Below are 13830 nucleotides of genomic sequence, written 5' to 3'. Positions count from 1 at the left end.
ACTTACACCATTGCATCCATCGGCAATAAATTCCTCCAATGGATCGGACATAATTTTTTTCCTAGCAATTACATTTTTATTATTGTAACTATATGCATCTGTACTTTATCACTTTTAAACTTCAAGTTTGGCAAGGCAGAGCAAAAGTGGGTGTATTTCTACAGAATTGCAGTTAAAAAATACATCTCTATGTCTCAGCTTCTTTGAATAACTAGAATACACTGGAATTTCACTTTTGTGTTAGTAAAGCAACTTATCTTTATATGGTTAGCTTAACTCATAAAGCCCCTGTGAATTAAGAGATAGGCTTCTAGGACTAAAAGATACCTTAGTGGTAATCTTCATTTTAAAGATAAAGCTGAAGTACAAGAGGTTAGATGTCTTGACCCAGGTTCACATTGCTTCTAAGTATCAGGGTTGTTTTATGCAATTTCTGATCTATATTGGTTGACATTTCCTTATCGAGAGTCCCCTGTAGTAATGAAATCATGGGTTGTGGTTAAAAAAGAAGTTATTTCCTTGCTTTGGTTGGTGATCATGTTTCTACTTCTGTTTTCTATAGACACTGATTTCTGTCTTCCCTAGAAACAGAGAGAAAGATTTTCAAAATTTGATTCCTTCCTTATTCTTCCTCCTTCCTCCCTTCCTTCATCCCTCACTCTCTACTTCAGTAAGTGTTTTTATGATCATATCGTTTCCTCTCCAAATTGCTTCTAGTTTATTCACTTATGCAGCATCTTTGACTTCCTCCACTCACCCTTTGTCCATCAGTGTTTTAGTTTTCTTATTTTTCTTTAGATTGGTCTTTATTCCCTCTCATTCAGTCTCCTCAAATTACTTGTAAGATTCCGTATAACTTTCATTATCTTTCCCTTTGTCCCTTTTCAGGGCGAATGACACTAGCTACTTTTCTTTTTTTTGTGTCCTTTAATTGGAGATTGTTGTCAGGTGCTCTGACTGAGAAGTTGTTTTGATGGAGTAGAACTGGATTTTCTTAGACTTCTGTGGTTTTGTTCCCCAATTTCCATTTTCCCTTAGCTTCCTTCTTTGGATTATTCTCATTGAGACTTTTTGTTAGGGTATATCTTGGTGATTCAGGGTCCTATGTGAAATTGAATTTTGAAAGCAAAAAGATACATGAATAACACTCATTTGGATAGTTATATGAAGAATTTTTTTTTATTTCTGGACATTTCAGAGGACCACAGGTCTAGAACTGGTAGGATCTTGGAGGCCATCTACTCCAACCCCCCTCATTTTACAGAAGAAGAAAATGAGGTTCAAGATTTAGAAACTTGTCCAAAGTGATACAGAGAATATATTAGGGGTAAGATTTAAGTCCAGGATGACTATAACTATGCTGTTAAGCAATGACCTTAGAAATTAAAAGAAAAAAATTAGAATGCTAGGTTCCTTCTCCTTGAGTCATTAAGCAGAGGTTAGATGAACACTATATAGAGTATGTTATAGTTGGGGTTCCATGGATGCTGAGATTCCTTCTAATTCTCAAATTCTATGATGCCATGAAAGATCAATGGGTACTCTGCTTAGTTGGCTATGAAGTATTATTTTTTTCTTTTTTTGTTTTTGAATATTTGTTCCCAATTAGATGTAAAGACAATTTTTTTACCTTTTTTTTTTTTAAATTTTGGGTTCTAAATTCTTTCCTTCCCTTCCATCTCCCTCATTGAGATGAGCAGTTTGGTATAGTTTACACATGTGTAGACATGTGAAGCATATTTACATAATATTCATGTTTGGAAAGAAAACATAGATTAAAAAATTAAGAAAAATATAGATTATATAAAAATATGCATTCAAATTCCATCAGTTCTTTGTCTGAAAAGAGATAGTATTTATTATCATATATACTTTGGAATCATCTTAACTCATTATATAGCTGAGAATAGTTAAATCATTCATAGTTGATCATTGCATAATATTTTTACTGTGTACAATGTTTTCCTAGTTCTGCTTGCCTCATTTTATATCCATTCATGTAAGTCTTTCTATAGTTTTCTGAAAGTATCCTCTCATCATGTCTTATAGTACAATAGCAGCCCATCACAATCATATAGCACAACTTGTTCCACCATTCCTCAGTTGATGAACACTGATGCTCTCAGTGTTCAATTCTTTGCTATCACAAAAGTAAAAAAAAAAACCCCCAACAAAACCCTAAAATCAGAACTGCTTTAAATATTTTTGTACATATAATTCCTTTCCCTTTTTTTGTTGTTTATAATCCTTTGGGAATAGTTCCAAATTGCTCTTTATAATAGTTGAAGCAATTTACAACTTCAATAACAATGCATTATTAGTGTCCTAATTCTCCCACATCACCTCTAACATTTGACATTTTTTCTGTCATGTTAGCCAATCTCATAGTCATGAGGTGGTATCTTAGTTATTATTAATTTGCATTTCTCTAATTAGTAGTGATTTAGAGCATTTTTTATCTGACTACAGATAGCTTTGATTTGTTCATTTGAAAACTGCCTGAAAAATGACCATTTATCAATTGGTGAATAACTCGTATTTTTAAAAAATCCAATCAGGGTTAAGTGATTTGCCCAGGGTCACACATTGAGCAAGTAACTGGCATCAAATTTGAATTCAGCTACTCCTGACTCTGGGGCTGGTGCTCTGTTCCCTGCACCATCTAACTGCTCCAGAATGACATGGATTCTTATAAATTTAACTCAATTCTCTATATATTTGAAAAAGGAGGCTTTTATCAGAGAAACTTTCTTTAAATTCTCTTTCCTCACACTACCCATTTTTGACTTTCCTTCTATTCTTGGTTGCCTTGATTTTGTTTGTGTGAAATCTTTTCTATTTTCAAACTCATTCATTTTACTTCCTTTAGTATTCTTTATTTTTTGTTTGACTATAAATTTTTCCTTTATTCATAGATCTGACAGGTAAAGTATTCCATGCTTCCTTAATTTGCTTATGAAACTCCCCTTTATATCTAAGTCATATAATCTTTGTTATTCTTGTAATTCACTGTTATCTGCTTCTTTTCTATGGGTGAGTTCGTCTCATTCATATCCTTCCCCCCCCTCAATGTCTCCTTTCTTTTCAACCTTATCCTTGTCTCTCTCCTTTCAGTCTGTCTCTTCTCAAAAGTGTTTTGCTTCTTACTGCTGCCTCCCTCAGTCTGTGGTCCCTTCTATCAGTCCCTCCTTTCATTCATCTCCAGTTTCTTTGTAGGGTGGGATAGATTTCGATACCCAGTTGGTATTCCCTCTTTGAGGTGATTCTGTAAAAAAACTCTTTTGCAGCTCTTTTATGAGATAATTTATCTCTCCATTTTATCTCTCCTTTCCCCCTCTTCCAGTGCATCTCTCTCTTTCTTACCCCTTAATTTAGTTTTTTTTGGCCATAATTCCTTCATAGTCAATTCATACTTATGCCCTTTGTCTATGTGTATTCCTTCTAACTGCATTAAAAATGATGAAGTCCTTAGGAATTACAAGTATCATTTTCCTATATAGAAATGTGAGGAGCTTAACCTTTATTGAATCCCTTATGATTTCTCTTTTCTGTTTGCCTTTTTATGCTTCTCTTGAATCTGGTATTTTGAAATCAGATTTTCTGTTCAGCTCAGGTCTTTTCATCTGGAAAGCTTGGAAGTCTTCTCTTTCATTAAATGTCCATCCCCACCCAAGGATTATAAACGGTTTTGCTAGGGCAAGGATTCTTGGTTGTATTCCAAGCTCCTTTGCCTTCTGGAATGTCATATTTCAGACTTTCTGGTCCTTTAAGGTAGAAGCTGCTAAATCTTGTATTATTGTAATTGTGGATTCATGATATTTAAATTGCTTCTTTCTGATCATTTGCAATATTTTATTCTTGACCTGGAAGCTCTGGAATTTAGTTAATATATTCTGGGGAGTGTTCATTTTGGGATTTCTTTCAGGAGTTGATTGGTGGAATTCTTCCAATGTCTATTTTTATCCCATTTCTAGAATATCAGGGTGGATTTCATTTGTAATTTTTTAAAGATGATATTTATGCTGGTTTTTAAAAAATCCTGCCTTTCAGGTAGTCCAATGATTTATTTCACATTTTCTTCTTTTTTTCCCATTCTTTTGATATTTTTTCCCATTCTTTCTTTCTTTTTTTTGTAAGGCAATGGAGTTAAGTGACTTGTCCAAGATCACACAGCTAAGTAAGCAATAGGTGTTTAAGGTCAGATTTGAATTCAGGTCCTCCTGACTTCAATGCCAGTGCTCCATCTACTGCGTAGCCTAGCTGCCCCGTTTTATTGTTTCTTGATTCACATGGAGTCTTTAGCTTCCATTTGTTCAATTCTAATTGGTAAGGAATTATTTTCTTCATTAAATTTTTGTTGTTCCTTTTCCCATTTGACCATATCTATTTTTTTTTAGATTTTTTTTTTGCAAGGCAATGGGGTTAATTGGCTTGCCCAAGGTAATTATTAAGTGTCTGAGGCTGGATTTGAACCCAGTACTCCTGACTCCAAGGCCAGTGCTCTATCCACTGTGCCACCTAGCTGCCCCTGACCATATCTATTTTTAAGGAGCCCCTTTATTCAGTGAATTTTGTACAACTTTTTTTTCATTTAGTCTATATTTTTAAAAATTGTTTGATTTTCTTTTATCATTCTCATTTATTTTTGCCTCATTATTTGATTCTTTTTTTTTTTTTGGCAAGGCAATGGGGTTAAGTGGCTTGCCTAAGGTCACACAGCTAGGTAATTCTTGTGTCTAAGGCTGGATTTGAACTCAGGTACTCCTGACTCCAGGGACACTGCTGTATCCACTGAGCCACCTAGCCGCCTCTCATTATTTGATTCATAAAATTGTTTTTGAGGTCTTCCAGGAATTATTTTTCAAACTGAGACTTACTTACATTTTTCTTTGAGGCTTTTGTGGTGACTGTTTTTAACATTGATGTCTTTGTTTGAGTTTTGTGTTTTGTTCTTTCCTATCACATTGGTAACTTTCTATGGTCATGTTCTTTTTGTTTGTTTGTTTTGTCAGCCCATTTCTTGACTCTTAATTTGGTTAAAGTTGGGTGCTGCTGTTGGAATGGAGAGGTACTGTCTCAAGCCTTGAATTTTTTGTGCTGCTGTTTTCAGAGAGAGTTCTGGGAATCTGTAAATTTTCAAATCCTCCACATTGGTATGTTCTAAAGAGAGTTGTGGTCACTGCTCTTCAGGCCTGTGCTCTGGTCACTCTTTCCTACTCTGGTACTATGTCCAGGCCTGAGCCTGAACCTGTATATTCTTCAAATCTATTCACTTTGGGAGTTTGTGAGTCCATTCTTGGCTAATATTCTTGGTGGTTCCTTGCATTAATTAATTAAGCATTTAAAATCAAGTCTGTATATATATATATATTATTTATATACACACATGCATACATACATACATATATCAATGGTCAAGATTGAAAATAAATTGATTTTTTTTGGTGGGGGTGAAGTGCTTTAACAATTGGGGAATATGAAAAATTAATTAGGAGGCATCACTTGAACTAAACCTTGTAGGTAGCTGGGGTCCTTAGAGAAAGAGGTCATTCTAGGCTTTGTAAAACTATAGAAATCATTAGGTAGAATAGTTCAGCTGACTGGACAATAAAGTACATAAAGAGGAAGCAAATATAGTTAGCCAGAAAGTCTGAGCCAAATTGTAAAGGGCCCAACATGCCAAACAACCACTCATAATTTATTCTATAGGCAAGAGGGAACATGAACAAAGGGCTGACATGGTCAGACTGATGGTCAGTGACATTCAAGTTATGATTTTCTTATGATATTTACAATCTGTGTGGGTCATTAGGAATAATTTCTGGTAATTGGTGGAGTCTGGGATTGGAGGAGAGCAAGCTTAGTTTTGGAAGCACTATAGCAGATGGAAAAACCATCTGGTTTTTGATGATGCAGTGCTCCAATATCTTAGTATCAATTTGGGAGGTCAAAAGTTTGACCAATTTAATAAAGGGCAAATGCCATAAATGGTAATAGGAGAAGCTGCGATATACTTCTCTTTTTAGGTTAACACAAATAACTATCTCCTCCCGTGATCCATCCACCAGGGTTGAGATTGCCACCCTTTATAACAGCTTTCTCTTGTGGGTTCCACAAGCCTTTCACCAAGAAAGGCTAATTCAATGAGCCTAAGAGACAATTTGGACTTTTCTTTTTGCTTTTTTCTCTCCTTTTGTGGAAATGATGATTTTTGTTTCATTGAACTCTTTACTCTTCACTGAGTTGTGTTCATAGATTCAATAGAAATGGATTCATTTTCTCTCATTTCTTCTCACTGTGTTTCCCTGAATTAGTGTCACAATAAAATCTACCTCTTGGCATTGACAAAATCTACCATCGACTAGAATGATTAGTGTTTGCTGTGGTGTGGGCAGGTGATTGAATACCAACACTCTCCAGTCTGCTGTTTCATTACTTGAAAGTTCTTTTCCCCTCCCATTTATTTGTCCAGGCCAAATTTTGAAAGGGATTATTGATCTCATTTAGGAACCTCAGCAGTGTTCCAGGGCTTCCTGCCATTAGAATGACACCATCAGTAAACAGAAGCATCTGGAGGACTTCACCATCTATGGGTTGGGGGGAGCTTTCTTCCGTTTGGATTCTGCTCAATCTCTTCCATGTCAAGGGCAAACATCTTTGGAGAGTACACATTTCCATGTTTTGTGGATATTATGGCTGAGAAAGTCATAGAATAGAGTAACCTTCAGTTGTTATATCTTCCAAGGAATTTTACATCATTTTAACATATACATGGGAGACATCTTTCTGGTTTCATTTTAAAGTAGCTTTTTGCTCTACCAAATCAATTTTATTTTTATAGTTGGCAAACAGCAAAAAACCACAGGATTTTGTAATGCCTAAACCTTTTAGTCAATTGTGTGACTATAAAGATGTTGTCTGTTGTCAAATATCATTTGAAAAGGAATACTTGTTTCCTTTTCATATCACCATTAAGAATGCCTTAATATATGTGAAACTTTTCATAAAATTCTATCGGGATGGGAAAGTAGTCCTGTTGGTCAGTTTTATTCTTCTTTGTTCACTTTTTTTAGGTAATAAGGTTCATGATTCTTTCTGAAACATTTGCTTTCCCAAACAGCTGATCTGCTTAAAGGGGATCAATCCCTCAGTGCTCTCAAATTTGTATTACCTCTACTTGGGACCTTTTCTGTTCATTCTTGGTTAAGTGAAACGTTTCCTCTCATCTTTATTGTCATATCTGCTTAATCATCTAGCACAAAATGAACTGTGATATTTGAATCCAAATGTAGTAGCTTATTGTTCCTGAGGAGAGAAATGTATTGAAATCTTTAGATCTTTTCCATTTTTCACCTCTATGTTGCCCTTTCAGTTTAATCCTTAAATTCTTTTGGGATGATTAGGTTTGCCAAGTGATTTGGGTCTCTTGCCAACTTCTCTAAAGTTTTGTTTTTCCCTTCACTGCTTCTCAAATAATTTGGTGTACCTGTCCAGTGTGAGTGAGTGCGTGCGTGCGTGCGTGTGTGTGTGTGTGTGTGTGTGTGTGTGTGTGTCTGGGATAGACTGTAGGTGGATAATGAACTTGGTCTTTAAATTAATGGGAAGTTTGAGAAAAGTATATGGTAGGATTAAGTCCCTTGCAGGATCTTGTGGGATTATGTGGAAAAACCAACCTAAAGGACACCATTAGGAAGATGGATGATCAGAAAAGGAATTGGGTATAGTGAGAGCAAAGATGTACCAATGGAGAGCGAGCTTGTGTGCATTGTGGCTATCCATGATATGTCAGATAGAGGAAAAAACCCTCGGTATGTTGAGTGAATGTCCTGTGGATGATTTATGGGAGGACATAGACAAGGGGTCAACGAGAATGAGAGGTCAGGGATGTATTTTGATCCTCGTCATTGAAGTCTACATCAACAAGATCATCAGTCTACCCAAGCATGACAGACTGGGGTACTGCAGAGCTTCGATATTCATCCAGGAGGAGATCATAAGAATGATTTTATATTTTTGGAGAATCAAAAATGGAAAAATGTTCATTTCTTAACAGTTGCTTTGAATCATATGATCAAGATAGTATGAATGTTTGCATTCTTGCTGTACAAATGTCAAATTGTTTGAAAACCATGATCACCAGGCATGTGCCTTCCAAGGGCCATCTGGAAACCATTGTCAACTATGACAAACAGTCTGCAGAAACAAACCACATATTGTCTCTCTGTTTCTGAAGTGTTAAGACTGTTTTCTGATTTAAACTTTGCTGTTGGTCAGTAGTTGCAGTCATGTACAACTCTTTGTGATCCCTTTAGGAGTTTACTTAGCAAAAATACAGGCGTGATGTGCCATTTTCTTTTTCCTTTCATTTTGCAGATCAGCAACCTGAGGCAAACAGGGTTAAATGACTTACCCTGAGTCAAACAGCAAATGTCTTAGAGTAGGTTTGAACTCAGGTCTTCCTGACTCCAGGCTTAGCACTCTATCTACCACGCCATCTCATTGCCTAATTTAAACTTCTTCTCTGCTTATGTCACTCATCTCTCTCATAGATTTTCAAATGAGCTGATTGACAATACTTGCCAGTTGCTGAGTAGATGAGTTTAGCTCTAGTGTTCTAGTGTTAGGAGAGAAGAATATGTGAAGAGATTCTTTTTAGTTTATAGGTTAGTTTATAGATTAACATTGTTAAAAGCAAGGTACTACATACAATTGAAATTTAAGTAATTTATCATTTAATAAGTGAGATTTTTGTCATAGCCAGGAGAAAAAGAAACATTTTATATCATAGATTGTTTGCTATCCAGTTGTGTCCAATTCTTTGTGGTTCCATTCTTGGCAAAGATACAGGAACCATTTGCCATTTTTTTTCCCTCTCTAGCTCATTTTACAGATAAGGAAACTGAGACAAACAGGGTAAAGTGACATGCTCAGTGTCAGATTTAAATTCAGGTTTTCCTGTCTCTAAGCCTGGTGCTCTATCCACTGTTAATTGGTTAGATAATTAAAAAATTTTGTCTCTCAATAAGAAAGTTTGTACATTTTCCAACCATTTTCTACCACCTATTTGTGAGTGAGCATTTTCAATTTGTTCTTGTTTTAAATTAAATTATAGAAGTCAACAATATGGAACCAGATTTAAAATGGTGTTTGTTGTTGAGCCAAATATTGAAAACCTTTCTTCAAATATGGTATGTTTGCATATGATTATTTTATTAGGTTAAACATCTTCCAAATTATAACTTATTTCAATAAAATTTTGCTTATAGACAACAAAATTTGTAAAATAAAGAAGTTAATTATAGTCTGCAGATAAGAATAAGCATAAAAGCTCTTGTGGACTATTTTAGTTCTTACAGAATGCCCCACATAAAACATCTATAATTCCTTTATAATTAGAATATTAAAATTATATACTCAGACTTTTATTAATTAAATAGCACAATCATATATTTTATAATTATAAATATATAATATAAATTTTAATTTGAATCCTTTTGGAGTAGAAGTTATCATTAGGGTTATTGTATACACTTAATGAATAATTCTAAAAGATTATTATGAATTAAATCAAATTACCATGGGGGTTCCGACAAATTTTTTTTTTGGTTAAATGGCTTTGTGGAGCAAAAGTCATTGAGAAACTTTATCCTGCAGCTTGCAGAAGTTGTGATTGCTGAGGCTCCAAGCCTCTATGTGTCAGAGGTAGAGCTTGGAGTCAGTTCCTTCTATTTTGAAGCCCAGTTCTCTATTCATTGCATAAACTGCCTCAGTAGTTTAATAAAAAATGGAAGAAATTATGGGACATGAAATTCAATGACAAAGTCTTTTTAAATGTCTTTGCTACTCTGATAGGAAGCAAAATCATGAACTTCAAACCCTCCATTTAAAGAAGGGACTCAGAACAGAGATTCCATTTCTCACCTGACTACACTACGTTGACACTTTCTGACTTCTCTACCCACAGGTCTAGTACACAGTAGGTACTTAGTAAATGTTTATTGACTATGCCTGTGAAATCTGCTATGTGCATAGCATTGAATTAGGGTTTGAAGAGATTAAAAAAAGAGAAAATTCCATATGAGAGGCTTACATTTTTCCAATGAATAACTGCCATTGAAAGTTTATAAAGTCTTTGATATATTTTCACTATACTGGAGCCCAGCAGCAACTCAGTGTAGTAAATAAAGTACATGTTATTAGGGAGGGAGTCAGAGAGAGAAAGCATTTAAGTGCTCACTTAAGTAATTAGGTTTTTAAATAAGCGCTTAATTTATCAACATTGTGATAAGGACTGGTGATCAAAAGACTAAAAACCAAGAACTCTCAATGTTCTCACATTCTAAGAGAGGAAGACAAAGCATAGAGAGGAGGTGGAAAGAAGGTGGATAGGATAGAGAGGTGCCATGCCAAGAGTCAGAAACCTTATCTTCCTGAGTTCGAGTCTTGCCTCAGATATGTATTAGCTGGGTGACCCTGGTTAAGTCACTTAACTTGGTTGCCTTGGTTTCCTCATCTATAAAAAGAGCTGGAGAAGGAAATGGCAATACTCTAGTATCTCTTTGAGAACATCCAAATGGGATCACAAAAAGTGGGACACGACTAAAAATGGCTGAATAACAACAAAGGAGAGAGAGGTCTACACATGGAATCATCTTGAAGTAGGCAAGGCTAATGGGAGGCAGAACATTCCCAAGATTGAGTTGGGTTGGAAACTTTTTACACTTGAGAAAGCTGAGGCTTAGAGAGATCCTGCAACTAGATTATAGTTCCACAGTTAGAGTGCAACAGGAACAAGAGTATTTGTTCATTCATTCATTCATTCATTCATTCATTGATAAATTGCTTACTATGGCACTATCCTAAGCACTGGAGATACAAAGAAGGGCAAAAACATTGTCCCAATCTTAAAAGAAATCATGATTTGATAGGGGAAATAACACACCAATATCTCTACATATGATATATCTATATCTATATCTATATCTATATCTATATCTATATCCATATCCATATCCATATCCATATCCATATCCATATCTATCCATATCCATATCCATATCCATATCATCTATCTATATCTACATCTACATCTACATCTACATCTACATCTACATCTACATTTACATCTACATCTGCATCTACATCTACATCTACATCTACATCTGCATCTGCATCTGCATCTGCATCTGCATCTGCATCTACATCTACATCTACATCTACATCTACATCTACACCTACATCTACATCTACATCTACATCTACATCTACATCTACATCTACAGCTATATCTATATCTATATCCATATCTATCCATATCCATATCCATATCCATATCCATATCCATATCCATATCCATATCCATATCCATATCCATATCCATATCCATATCATCTATCTATATCTACATCTACATCTACGTCTATATCTACGTCTACGTCTATATCTACGTCTATATCTATCTCTATCTCTATCTCTATCTCTATCTCTATCTCTATCTCAATCTATCTATATCTATACAGTGTCAATAGAAGATCATTTCAGAGGGAAGGTTCTATGGGTGGGATGGCTGGAAAGATCTTCTGAAGGATGTGGAACTTGAACTGTTTTTAAAATTTTAATTTTTTTTCTGTGAACAAAAATCTATTTTCTCTCCCTTCCATTGAGCAGTCTTTTTTTTTTTTTTTTTTTTGGTTTTTGTAAGGCAATGGGGTTAAATGGCTTGCCCAAAGTCAAATAGCTAGGTAATTATTAAGTGTTTGAGGTCAAATTTGAACTGAGATCCTCCTGTCTCCAGGGTCAGTGCTCTTTCCCCTGTGCCACCTAGTTGCCCCCCTGAGCAGTCTTAAAGAAAGCCAGGGAAGGTAGGAGGTAGAGATAAGGAAGGAGACTATTACAGTCACAGCATCAGGAGATGGAGTGTCTTATGCAATGGAATCTTAAGGGGCTAAAGTCATTGAATCCTAAGGGCTGAATTTATTGTTTTGTTAATCAACTAGATTTAAGAAAGTAATGAAAATGTTAACAGGGCAGATAAACTCAAAAGTGTATCATCATACCACTTGGAGCCTCTGCAAGGGTGGTGATATGCAAAAACTGTGTCCAAATAAGATATAAACAGGAGTAGATGAAAGTTTGACCTAGTGGAATCAAGATGGCAGTAAGAGATGCCTCCAGTCTGGAACACTGCAGAAAGCCTTGGAGGACAGAGACCAGAGATGGGTGACTCAAATTCAATTCTAACCCGTCTTCCCAACTCCAAGTTTAAATTCAGCATCTTACTTCACTCTATCTCCTTAAATTTTTCTTCTATAGAATGGTATGCTATGCAACCTCACCTCTGAGATTCAAATTATTCAAATTTATTAGCTATTCAAACTCCATTAGCTATTGGCTATCTCTGTGAAGAAACTCACTCTGTGGAGGTAGTATGGAGGTAGTATAGCAACTACTCCTTGGAGTCACAGCTACTTGGGTCCATGTGAGGTCACACCATCAGTATAGGTCAGAAGCTGGGCTTATACCCAGATCTTTGTCTCCAAGGTGAACTTCTCATCCATCTCCACTTTGTCTTTCTCCTTGTTTAATGCTAATTTTCAGTATTATTCCTTGTCCCTAGCATGGGGCATTTACCTACGGCTAGGCTTTTCTGAGTTTAGATTTCATGCAGTAGGAACTCAGTGGATTAGAGAAAACAAAATGTCAGTTACCATTCTTTCTGTGTTCCATATATATGTATATATCTATATCTATATTTTAAACATATTACATTTGCATACATATATAAATATATAGACAAATATATGTATATAAAATATATATGTATAGACACATACACACATATATATATGTATATGTGTATATATTCATATATATGTATACATATATGTGTGCATATATATTCATACATATGTGTGTGTGTGTATAATATATATATACATATATATATGTATATATATATATATGTATGTATGTATATATACACAGTTGGGTTTAAGTGACTTACCCAGGCTTAAACAGATAGTGTCTAAGGTTGGATTTGAACTCAGGTTTTCTTTGCTCCAGGGTCAGTGCCCTATTCACTGCACCACCAACTGTTTTTGTTCTTTCCTGCCTTCTGGGTGACAGTATTGGCTGGGGTAGCAGTGGAGCAGGGGAGACCTGTCCCTGAGGTCTGCCACTGCCACTTAGCAGCTCAAAGTTTTGACCTCATGGGAAGAATGATTATCTGACCCTGAGTTGAATAACCAGAACATCCAAAAGAAGATGCTGGGAGCAAAGCCCACCTACTTGCTTTCTCCTTTTGAATTCTTTTTGTATAGGTGAAGGGTATTTTGTTAAAATATTAAATTATGAAATCAAATAGTAGCAGGTAATGACTGCAGAGAGGGATTCAGCTATGCTAGTTTTTTAAGGATCATTTGGAAACAAACTATGTGAAATGATTGTTGGAAAGAGAAGGGAAGCAGGAACCGTGGTGTGCTGTTAAACTACTCAGAGCTAATGTTCTGAAGCTTTTCTGTGGTTTCCTCAGCATATGGAATCTTCCATTGGTGCAGATCTCAGCCTCAGGAAGTTACAGTATCATAGATCTAGGCTTTAGAGTTCACCCACCCCAATTCCTTTAGTTTAGAAGTTTGGGAAGCCATAGGAAGTTAAATGGAAAAGTCAGGATTTGAATTTGGATCTTGTGACTCCAAGTGCAGAGTTCTCTTATTTTTTCATGAGTTTTGATAGCTAAAAAAATTCACTCCCTGATGGCCATTGGTGATGAACCTTCATAGGTTGCATTTGTCCTGCAGACATCTAACCTGTCTCTGGGCCTGTCTTTGA

At 35.6% G+C, this 13830-nt stretch overlaps 1 protein-coding gene across 2 annotated transcripts in view; it reads left to right on the top strand.

The window, feature by feature from the left end:
• Positions 1-13830, top strand: part of LOC141520652 (catenin alpha-3-like) — a 1797877-nt gene that overhangs the window by 57025 nt on the left and 1727022 nt on the right. The gene's annotated exons all lie outside the window — the stretch shown is intronic.

This window comes from Macrotis lagotis, chromosome 4 (genome assembly GCF_037893015.1).
Source record: "Macrotis lagotis isolate mMagLag1 chromosome 4, bilby.v1.9.chrom.fasta, whole genome shotgun sequence".
NCBI lineage: Eukaryota > Metazoa > Chordata > Mammalia > Peramelemorphia > Peramelidae > Macrotis > Macrotis lagotis.
Note: the sequence above shows the minus strand (reverse complement) of the source record. Positions and strands in the feature narration are given on the sequence as shown.